At 45.0% G+C, this 12,488-nt stretch overlaps 1 protein-coding gene across 2 annotated transcripts in view; it reads right to left on the bottom strand.

The window, feature by feature from the left end:
* Window positions 1–12,488, bottom strand: part of LOC134223510 (uncharacterized) — a 206,288-nt gene that overhangs the window by 95,407 nt on the left and 98,393 nt on the right. The gene's annotated exons all lie outside the window — the stretch shown is intronic.

The following is a 12,488-nucleotide window of genomic DNA, read 5'->3' as shown; positions in this document are numbered from 1 at the left end:
ACCACTTCTTTGCACAACAGCTCTCCTAATCGCTCCCTCGAGCGCTATATTGAACAGTAGATTCGAGAATGCATCACCCTGATTTAATTCATCTAAGGTATCAAATGACGTTGATATTTCATCCGCAACCCTTACACTTGATTTCGATCCGTCCAACGTTATACGAATCAGCCGTATCAGTTTCGCCGGAAAACCATGTTCAAGCTTAATTTGCCATAATTCATTCCGTTTCACTGAATCGTACGCCGCCTTGAAATCAATAAACAGATGATGTGTCTGCAAGTTGTACTCCCGGAAATTATCAAGGATTTGTCTCAGGGTAAACATTTGATCCGTCGTTGATCGGGCCTCACGAAAACCTGCTTGGTATTCGCCGACAAAGGACTCTTCAAGCGGTCCCAATCTGTTGAATAGAATACGGGACATAATTTTGTACGCCGAATTGAGGAGGGTTATTCCTCGGTAATTGGCGCACTCCAGTCTGTGCTCTTTCTTAAAGAGAGGGCAAATGAGGCCGTCCAACCAGCTAGCAGGCATTTCCTCGTATTACCATATTTTCGACATAATATGGTGCAGAACTTCATGAAGCTGCTCACTGCCATGTTTGAGAAGGTCAGCCGGGAGCTGTTCCTTCCCCGCAGCCTTATTGTTTTTCAGCTCTTTAACAGCTTTTTAAACCTCATCTAGTGTAGGCGACTCCATAGCTTGTCAATCGTCGCTAATATCTATTCTGCTCAGTGCTCACCGATGAACCGTCACTTCCACTATTCAACAAAGTCTTGAAGGGTTTCTTCCACCTGGCAGCCACTTTCTCCGCACGCCATTGATAGACTCATAGAACCTCCGCATATCGTTCTGCTCCATTTTTTTCCTGCGCCTCGCTAATCACTTGTTCTTCATATTTTTTCTTATTCCTGCGGTGGGTTCGTTTTTCGGCTGCTCTTGCTTCCTTGTACCGATCTCTATTCGATCGGGTACCCGACACCAACATTTGGCTTCTGGCAACGTTCTTCTCGTCTGTCACTCTCTGATCCTCCACATCGAACCAACCCAACCAACCCCCAAAGCCGCGATAGAGCGATCAAAAACCAGAGAAGTCAAAGTCTTTGCCCGTTAACGATACTCGGCTCTGGAGAAGGAAGTGAAACGCTCATGTCGACGGGACAAGCGAGCGTGGGCGGACTCTGGCAGGACTCTGCAGGTGTTCATCAACAGATGCCTGCGGTACATAATTCGGGCCTGGTGGCCTCACAACTGGATCTCAAACAACGAGTTCTATCGTCGTTGTCAACAAAGGCCGATAGCAACAGAAATTCAGGATTGGAAGTGGGGCTGGGTTGGTCAAACCTTACGTAGGGGCGGAAACGAAATCTGTAAAAAAAAAGCATTAGACTGGAACCCAGCGGGACGTCGCAGCTGGGGCAGACCCAGAGGCTTGTGGCGGCGCAGCCTCAATAAAGATATAAAAGATGTCAAACAAAATCCAATCTGGCAACAGGGCGATAGCTGGACATCACTACGTATGGAGTCCCGACCAGGACGACAAAACAAAATTATATCAAATTTATAACATTATTATTCAGATATTAATAACAACTGGTTATATAACATACTTATTTTTTATTTTAACATATTTTTTTACCATTACCCCACTTTTATATGATTCTTCTCCTACGCTCACCAAACGTGCTCGGTATAACGACACAGTCTGGGGGAGACCTATCAGCACGGTAATTCGATAGAAACAATCCTAGTAACATTTTGGTTTTATGGTGGTTTTATAACGCTCTTGAAGAGTAAATTATGGTCTTCAAGAGCGTTTTAAAACTTAAAATGTTACTTGGGAAGCGTTCCGGCCCCCTTCTCCGAACACGAACTTATCAATCAGGTTTTCTCGTACGTAATGCATGCCTTCACCCTCTCTCTAGAAATAACGAAGAATCCTCCGAGTCCGACATGGTGGGATAACCCATGCTAATGAATCTTATTATTATTTATTCAGACTAAGGCCGAAGTGGCCTGTGCGGTATATAAGAGTCTCCTCCATTCGGCTCGGTCCATGGCTACACGTCGCCAACCACGCAGTCTACGGAGGGTCCGCAAGTCATCTTCCACCTGATCGATCCACCTTGCCCGCTGCGCACCTCGCCTTCTTGTGCCCGTCGGATCGTTGTCGAGAACCATTTTCACCGGGTTACTGTCCGACATTCTGGCTACGTGCCCGGCCCATCGCAGTCGTCCGATTTTCGCGGTGTGAACGATGGATGGTTCTCCCAACAGCTGATGCAATTCGTGGTTCATTCGCCTCCTCCACGTACCGTCCGCCATCTGCACCCCACCATAGATGGTACGCAGCACTTTCCTTTCGAAAACTCCAAGTGCGCGTTGGTCCTCCACGAGCATCGTCCAGGTCTCGTGTCCGTAGAGGACTACCGGTCTAATGAGCGTTTTGTAGATTGTCAGTTTGGTACGGCGGCGAACTCTATTCGATCGGAGCGTCTTGCGGAGTCCAAAGTACGTACGATTTCCAGCCACTATGCGTCTCCGAATTTCTCTGCTGGTGTCATTTTCGGCAGTCACCAGTGAGCCCAAGTACACAAATTCTTCTACCACCTCGATTTCGTCACCACCGATGCAAACTCGCGGTGGGTGGCTCACATTGTCTTCTCTTGAACCTCTTCCTATCATGTACTTCTGTCTTCGACGTGTTGATGACTAGTCCGATCCGCTTAGCTTCCCTCTTCAGTCTGATGTAGGCTTCCTCCATCTTCTCAAAGTTACGTGCCATAATATCTATGTCGTCGGCGAAACCAAATAGCTGGACGGACTTATTGAAAATTGTACCACTCGTGTTAATCCCTGCTCTTCGTATTACCTTCCAAGGCGATGTTGAATAGCAAACACGAAAGACCATCACCTTGCCGTAACCTCTGCGAGTTTCGAAGGACTCGAGAATGCCCCTGAAACTAGAACTACGCACATCACCCGATCCATCGTCGCTTTGATCAACCGTGTCAGTTTATCCGGAAATCCGTTTTCGTGCATTAGCTGCCATAGCTGGTCCCGATCGATTGTATCATATGCGGCTTTGAAGTCGATGAATAGATGATGTGTGGGCACGTTGTATTCGCGGCATTTCTGCAGTACTTGGCGAATGGCGAACACCTGGTCCGTGGTGGAGCGTTCGCCCATAAAACCCGCCTGGTACTGCCCCACGAACTCCCTTGCAGTTGGTGCTAGTCGACGGCATAAAATTTGGGAGAGTACCTTTGTAGGCGGCGTTCAGCAATGTGATTGCGCGGTAGTTGCTACAATCCAGCTTATCGCCCTTTTTGTAGATGGGACACACGACACCTTCCATCCACTCCTGCGGCAAAACTTCCTCCTCCCAAATCTTGGTAATGACCCAGTGCAGCGCTCTAGCCAGTGCCTCACCACCGTGTTTAAATAGCTCTCCTGGTAGTTGGTCAACCCAACGGGCTTTGTTGTTCTTCAACCGGCCAATCTCCTCCTGGATTTCCTGGAGATCCGGAGCCGGGAAGATTATGTCCTGCGCGCGTTCTCCCAGGTCCATCACCATATCGCCATCTTCGTCTGCCACATCGCCATTCAGGTGTTCTTCGTAGTGCTGCCGCCACCTTTGGATCACCTCACGCTCGTTCGTAAGAAGGTTCCCGTTTATGTCCTTACACATATCAGGCTGTGGCACGTGGCCCTTTACGTGAACGGCTTAACTTCTCATAGAACTTTCGTTTGTTATTAGCGCGGTACAGTTGCTCCGTTTCTTCACGGTCTCGATCTTCCTGCTGGCGCTTTTTCCTCCGGAAAATCGAGTTTTGTCTGTTCCGCGCCTGTTTATATCGTGCTTCGTTCGCCCTCGTGCGGTGTTGCAGCAATCTCGCCCATGCTGCATTCTTCTCTTCCACTAACTGCTCACATTCGCCGTCATACCAGTCGTTTCTCTGATCCGGGGCACCGTGCCAAGTGCAGCGGTTGCGGTGCTACCAATGGCGGATCGAATATCTCTCCAGCCATCTTCAAGAGACGCTGCGCCTAGCTGCTCTTCCGTTGGGAGTGCCACTTCCAGCTGCTGCGCGTATTCTTGGGCTAGTCTACCGTCTCGTAGCCGCCTGATATTAAGCCGCGGCGTCCGACTTCGACGCGTGTTGTACACCGTCGAGAGTTTTGAGCGCAGGCATACTGCAACGAGGTAGTGATCGGATTCAATATTCGCACTGCGGTAAGTGCGGACGTTCGTGATGTCGGAGAAGAATTTACCGTCGATTAGAACGTGGTCGATTTGGTTTTCCGTTTCTTGGTTAGGTGATTTCCATGTGGCCTTGTGGATATTTTTGCGGGGAAAGAAGGTGCTTCGGACTACCATTCCGCGGGAGGCTGCGAAGTTTATGCATCGTTGGCCGTTGTCATTCGATACGGTGTGCAGACTATCCGGTCCGATGACCGGTCTATACATTTCCTCCCTTCCTACCTGTGCGTTCATGTCACCGATGACGATTTTAACGTCCCGCAGTGGGCATCCATCGTATGTCTGCTCCAGCTGTGCGTAGAACGCTTCTTTCTCGTCGTCGGGTCTCCCTTCGTGTGGGCAGTGCACGTTGATGATGCTATAGTTGAAGAAACGGCCTTTAATCCTCAGCTTGCACATCCTTGCGTTGATTGGCTGCCACCCAATCACGCGTTGGCGCATCTTACCCAGCACTATGAAGCCGGTTCCCAGCTCGTTGGTGGTGCCACAGCTTTGGTAGAAGGTAGCCGCTCGATGCCCGCTTTTCCACACTTTCTGTCCTGTCCAGCAAATCTCCTGCAGCGCCACGACGTCGAAGTTGCGGGGATGTAATTCATCGTAGATCATCCTGTCGCAACCTGCGAAACCTAGCGACTTGCAATTCCATGTTCCAAGCTTCCAATCGTGATCCTGTATTCGTCGCTTAGGTCTTTGCCGATTATATCGAGTCGCATTATCTCTTATATTGTTCGTAATGATTGGTTTTCTAGGCGGCTTATTGGGCCTGCGCAAACCTCCTGTCTCGTCGGAGGGCCGTCGTGTCAGGGCTGTTTAGCGTCCCACCTAACACCAGGACTTGGGCTTGTGCGCTTTGAGCGGCACGGTCGCTTTGGTGGGGACTACTTGCGGATACATGCAGCTTTTATAGAGGTTTAACAGGGCCCACTGTCAAACCCCACCACATCCTAGGCAAGCCCCACAACTCGCAGATGGCCTGGGGAGGGATCGTCAAGCCCTTGGACATAGTCCCTGCTGCCCGCTAATGAATCTTCTTTTCCCGAAAAAAAAACAACATTTCTTAACCAAGTGAATCAAATATGAGATGAGCAAAACTTCCCATATGACGGTCTTTCAATAAATCCTCGGAATAATGCTTAAGGGTCCACACGCGTAACCAAAAGTCTATCGAAATGTTTCAAAAGTGGCATATACGCTATGTGTTACATAAAATAAAATGCATTCTTGAAATCTTCATTATCTTCAATGGCTCTACATTTCAACTGGAACTTGGCCAGCTTTTCAACTTGTTCTATTAGCATTTCCTCAGTTATTGATTGAAAGTTTTTCTATACCCGCCATGAGTTTATTTGTATTTGTAATTTATTCATCGGACTGTGCTGTCTACATGAAATTCTTAAATCTAGTTGTGGTCAAACATTAAAAACATTACATACGGCTCAGCAAACGACAGCGAAATCTGGATGTTGAAATGTGGAAATCAAATTCGTCGGACACTTCGTTGAATCGATGAATCATGGCGACATTGGAACTGTTAGCAGCATAGTTAGTTGGTTGTGGCTCCTCGTGGAGCAGCGCTCGCGCTCGAAGCCTTCGGACAGGTTATGTATCTTGTGTGGCTAGTACAATGGAAACATTATGCCTAGAGTGTCGAGAAAGTTTCCAACCCGAAAAGATTCTTGACCGGACCGAGAATCGAACTCGCCAGTAAAGGTCTACACGCGTAACCAAAGCTCTATCAGTCCGTTTAAAAAGTGGTACACCTGTCATAAGAAGAGTTTAGTACTATTCCATTTAATTCCACCATGTTGTAATCTTAACAGATACGTACTTGACTCGACTTGAAGAAGCAGTACATGTCTTTTATGATACATAGAAAAAAATGCGTTCATGGCACCCGTTTCTTTCTCTATATCTTGCGGAAGCCCTTGGATAACATAAAGTATGTCGGATAACCATTTTAACCTCAAAATGAATTCACGTTTCAAAATTACTCCGAGGTGAAGTTTTGAACGCAATTTCAGGTTTTGTCCGGGATTTGTATGAGGTCCCGCCTCTGTGCGGTGGTTGACCTGCAGATCTTAACTCTATGGACTTCATGAACTACCCACAGCACATGACAACAAAGTGAACCACAGCTAGCTGTCTTTTGTCATGTCACTCTTTGAATCCCAAGAACTACTTGGAATACAAACATGTACCAAAATGGGGCTCAAAACTTGTTAATTATTCAAAAATTACATCCGTTACGGAGATTGATCTGCAGTTCTTGACTCTATGGAGCTCGTAGACTACTTAGGCTGTGAACCATTCCACCGATTCATTTAACTTTTAGTTAAAATTTGACAGTTCGATGGTTATTTCGCCGTGGTTAAAAATAACCCTGCTCCGGAGCATGGTTAGATTTGACAGTTCGATAGTTAAACTTTGTTCGCGAGAAAATTGGCGCCAAATCCATTTCATTCTGAATAACTATCAATCTGTCAAAACTCAAATGGGTCGGCTTCGGAGTAAAATTTTAACCACGATGGGAAAATAACCATCGGAGTGTCAAATTTTAACTAAAAGTTAAACGAATCGGTGGAATGGTTCACAGCCTTAGAACCTATGTAAATGAAAAAAAAAACTGCATACATGTACCAAAATGCGATCACACAGTTGGTGGATTTTTCACTAAATGCCTCCGTTACAGAGGTTGATCTGCAGATCTTGACAATATGGATTTCGTAGACTAACTACAATTCATGACAACATGTAATGCAACTTACACACTTATTTTTTTCGCCGAGATCTCGGCACTTTTTTGTTTATTTACCCAAGGTGGGCACCGCTGAGTTTCAGCAAATAAGATGTTTGCCGAGATCTCAGTAAAATTGACGTTTCGGTTACTGAGATACGGCAGATATTTGGCTGAGAATCGATAACAAAGACTAGATCATTTAGAAATGGGACACTTCATTTTAGAGATACTGGCGTTCTCAGTGATCGGATATGCAAGTTTTTCACAAAGTTTGATTATTTGTAAACAGATCTCTTCAGTCTATTTTTTTTTTCGAAGTGTAACTAACGTGGGTTTAAGATATTCACCATGCAGGGAGAGAAAAGAAAAATAATTGTGCACAGTCCTGCAAAATCCATGTGTGTCAAAATGACCCTTCATTCAGCCCCATGATGGCCCATTTACATTTTGGTCAAATTTAACTAGCTGCCATTATAGCAAGGAAGTGCTACAATGGTACAACGATAGTGGGGTCCAGTTCATTCCAAAAGAGTTGAATCCATCAAATTGTCCTTAGTTCCATTCAATAGGGAAATTTTGGGTGATTATTAACCAGAAACTGACGATTGACCGTATGAAGAATTGGTGGAATCAGCTAGCCAAAATCATGACTGAAGAAGGTGTGTGCCGACTGACAAGCGGCATCCACCGAAAAGTGCGTTAATTTTTTTTTCGAAATAACAATAATGCATCGTTTCAGTTATTCATATGAAATAAAATAATATAACTTTTGTTCCATTCTTAGAAAGTTTGCCCGTTACGCTGGGGGGATATCTGAAGTAGTACGTAACGGAGTAAATCCAATCATATCGCCAGGCTCAGTACAACACTGAAGCTAACAATATGGCGTTCCTAGCCCCGAATCCCAAGGTGTCAGGCGACCCGCGTCGAAAGAATGAATGGCCTGGAGGGTGAAACAGTTAGCCAGGCAGTTAACGGAGCGTGGGCTGCAGATACCTCCGCGACAACTCAGAATTAGGGGACAAGAAAGTTTCGCTATGCCTGGCAGGAGTGTCGAAGGGATGATGCTTCTGCGGCATTTCAGAAATAGGAGACATGTAAGGCAAGTGGTGCCACTCTGCTGCAGGACGGGGTGACCACCACACTGATCAAGGACTATCTGGGTTATGAACTGTCAATATGGTACCCGTCCGTCTGCCTGTTGGCAGTATTAAAGCCCGAATAGGTGATGTGCCGGGTGTTTCACGCTCAAAATGGAGGTGCACAAAGTGGAAACAAATGGGAGAAGGGGGTATTACAAGCCCCACGGAGCGAGTGACTGAATGGCAGGCAGTGGTACACAAGTGGAGCAAGCGAATGGGAGATGGGGGTATTGTCGGGAGGTTGATGCTTATGCGGCACCTCAGAAACAGGAGACGTGAAAGGGTCTGCCTCGTAGCTGAGGTAGGAGCGGCATAGGAGCCACCAACCTAGGGTCGCCTCCGGCTTGGTAGACAAGTAGTGCCATCCTGTTGCAGGACGGGGTGATCACCATACTGAACGAAGACTGCCTGTGTTGTGAAGGGGCAGCATGAGGTACCTCCTGCAGGGTACCCGTGTATTCCCTTGCTGTCACTCGAGCAGCATAGGCAGGAGAGTTTTGGGGCACATGTGGTGCCAGTGTGTCTTTGTGCACAGGTGGTGCATGGGGAGTATCAGGAGAGTTGAGGCGCATACGTGCACTTGTGTACGTCATGTAGGGCGCAATGCCCAATAGTCATCCCCCAAAGTATTGTTTAATTTCGAGTCGGGAGAATGACTGTATAGGCAGGAGTTGGTTTTAGTGGGTCGGGAGTGGTGGTTTTACTGGTTACCTCTGGTTGCAGATTTCCTTCACCCTCGTTAAAAAAACATGCATGCTGCATGCTTTCAATACTAATAAGACTATTATCTGGACCCACAGTATTTTGATAGAAAGAAGAAGAATTATTATCCGGACTCCCAATATCGAGAAGACGCAAGTGATATAGTTAGGCACCCTGCAGAGTTGATATCGTTGTTGGCAAAATCGAGCTGGTTGATGAGTTCGGTTTTTTGGACTAACCGGTGACCACCGACAACATAACCATCAGTTTCGGAAACACGTCATAGCCGAAAATAAAGGATATTGAAAAATATTCAACAAAGATACCACATAAGCATAGTAAATCACGACTGATTTCACTATATGCTAATCACATGTCTAAGATCAATGAAACCTTACACCCCTCCCTCCCCCAACCTACTCCTTTAGGAAAGTTACACCGCCCATGTATCGCGCAAAACTTAAAAGCAGCAGGACTAATGACGTTGCGATGCCTACTCTCTCTCCCCATTCCACCGGTGTATTATGGAAAGTGTAAGTTCTCGGATTTACGCTGGTGACCTGGTCCAGCGACTCCTTTGTGCATCACGAAAATGAAAATGAACTTTTGTTCCATTCTTAGAAAGTTTTTCGATCAAACAAAAAGTTAAAAAAATACACGCATTTGATAGTGCCACATTTTTAAATGATCTGGCCTTTAAACGAAATTTTCTGCCGAAGTTCAGTTCTGCAATTTACTTTTGGTGCCCAATTTTGCCGAGCTCGAAATAGAAACTTAGTGTGCAAGCATAAATTATAGCATAGGAATAAAATTCCCATAGTTAATTCCGTACATATTTGAACCAAAGAAGTTACCCGTAACGCTGGGTAGACACCTTTGCGTGATGTGTTACGGTGTAAGATCTACCACGGTCACATTGTCAGCTACAGGCAAATCCTGACCCAACTAATACCTTCCCCAATATCCAACTCCGTGGTACTTATGAGGATGTCGCTGAATCGGGGGCTTCTCGTTAAGTAAGTACTACACTCACATTTCCTTCCCCTCCCACGTTACGGTGAAGATGGGCGTGGCCAGGAGTAGTAATCCTCATGCTTTTGTGATTTTTATCCTAGATTGAAATTAAGGACTACACCCACCTTGATTTCTGATAGCAATCTGAATAAGGATTTCAAAAGAAAAAGTATGTGAGTATCACTAGTGTCCAATCTACGAAGTACACCGTAACTATGCTATACTACGATACATATTTGAACCAAAGAAGTTTATGTTCATCACATAGTGAGTACATGTTAGATCATCAATAGAATTGCGACTTAACAATAAAGATAGAGGACGACAAAAAGGGATGCAGCCCAAGTAGATCTTCTTATTGTTATGAACCGGAAATGCAACTAGGAAGTAAACATAATTGAACAATGCTCCTTAAGGGGGACTCTAGGCTAGACCCCATTTGTATTTCCAACTTCAATTCGCAAGTCGATGATATCCATTTCATCACCACAATCAAACCCACCACTTTCTCTCCTTGTGTAACAGCTTTCAGCTTTCAAGAAGGTCAAGTCCATTTGACCACATTTTCACACTGGCTGCACCAATTGCACGCGATTGATATTGGCCACCTTATGCTGAAGCTCTTCACGTCCAGTAGTGGATGGCGCTATGGCGGTATAACATTTCACAAAGGGTATTTCCCCTCGCTGCATTCAAATTGCATTCATTGACCGCATCGAGAGGAGCACCAATATTCGATTCGTTCATTAGCAAGCTTCGAAACACATTAAAGAAGCACTTGAAGCGCGAGCGTGTCCGAGTGGGGGAGACAGCGAGTGCCAAGGAGGCAGCAGTTTCATCAGGTCCTCCCCCCCGAAAAGCGATACGTAATTGATCCGCGCATGTAAGAAGCACTACCACACAGTGCCATAAAAAGTCATTTTTCGATTGCTGCAATGATTGAGTGCCTTTTATGATCGTTGGTATTATTACCGTAAAAGTGCCACAACGTGAATCGCATCAATCAGTCCCCGGCAGATCTCCGATGGCGCTTGCCTCTTCCTAATAAGTAAGTTGATTCTGCTTACATGGAAACGATTTCAATCAAAAGTAGTTTATGGAAATAATATCAATTATGTCATATTGAATTCGTCTATTTTAAATCACCTTTTCTCTCTTCTTAGACTTGAGTTTTAATATGGACATCTGAAAACGATTTTTGGAACTCTCGTGACATAATTTACAAACGTTCTCTTGATCAAAACTCATAACACAGGGCGTTTCACGGATTTGCCTTTCTCGTACAACAAAGTTGTACCGGAAGGCTATAAGTTTTCTCCAAAAAAAAAGAACTTTTGATAGAAGGACCGATACCTTCAGTATCGATCGACTTAGTTCGATGAACTGAGGTGATGTCTGTATGTGTGTATATGTGTACAAATTTTGTAGACACATTTTAGGAACTTAGCATTACCCGATTTACTCGAGGCAAGTCGCATTCGACGGGGAATGCGGTCCCATTGTTTGCTATTTAAAAAAAAAAAAATCGAAAAAAAATTGTGTTAACTGTGTACCAAAAATGGATGTTGTTAGGGAGCAGAACTATTTGGAGACTATTCTCTATTCCCTTCCTCAACGTTAGATAAATGGTTTAACACTAAACATTAATTGTAACTAGAGATAACGGGTACCGACCAAATAATCCTTCTACTTTCTTCATTATTCCTTATCTCAAACACGATGAATATGAGGAATAACCTATAAGCGTTTTACAATATGTTTTAGACCGTATTCCCCTGATCGGTCTAGTGCGGCGAACGAAAACGCATTCTCTGAATGTAATTGATGCTTTCGATCTGGGCATTGGGCGCTAAGCGCGGACAAAATGTGTTGTGTGTCCGAAAATTACTTAAATGGGTGTTTTTTTTCAATTATCGTTGCGAATCGTGCTCTGATTGGATTCTTCTCCGGTTATATTGCCAAGCAGCAGATGTGGAACTGCTCGTCATAAAATAGACGATTTTTATTGTGAGGTAATGATCGATTACCCTTGTGAAGGCCATGGGTTTGAATGAGCTTTTCAAGTGGAGGTTGGACCTTTTAAGCTATGGTGGATTGCTCTTAGGACTGAATAATGGTGTGGACAGGTTTGAAGATCCAAATTAGGAGAACAATTATCGCGTGATTTGATGACGATGAGATGGTTCAGAAATTGCGTATAACATTGCAGACCTATTCGTATTTTGGTTCAACTGCGTTAAACCATTTTCGTTTGAATCGGCATAAGTATAAATGTTGTTTAATAACATCCCAACCATTATTGTATTTTATGAATAAATAAAATATCGTTCAGAGCTACCAGCCCTTCCACATTTAACAGCGTTACGTAAGTTGCAAATTCCCGCTCAAACTAGCTATGTTGTTGGACGAGGAAAATAACATTACAGAACGCATCTCTTCGGGGCAATTCCGCCATAATAGATCGTAATAATCTCCGATAGGCCGATACATAATTGCTTGTATGTCGGGTTCTCCTCATACACACAATCCGGCCAGCCATTATCTCCGTGAAGCGGCAAAGCACATAACTTAATCTGTTCCATTTTGAAGTCCCTCTCGGCGTTAAATCGATTTCACCCGAACGTTG

This window comes from Armigeres subalbatus, chromosome 3 (assembly GCF_024139115.2).
Source record: "Armigeres subalbatus isolate Guangzhou_Male chromosome 3, GZ_Asu_2, whole genome shotgun sequence".
Lineage (NCBI taxonomy): Eukaryota > Metazoa > Arthropoda > Insecta > Diptera > Culicidae > Armigeres > Armigeres subalbatus.
This window is presented reverse-complemented; position numbering and strand designations above follow the sequence as displayed.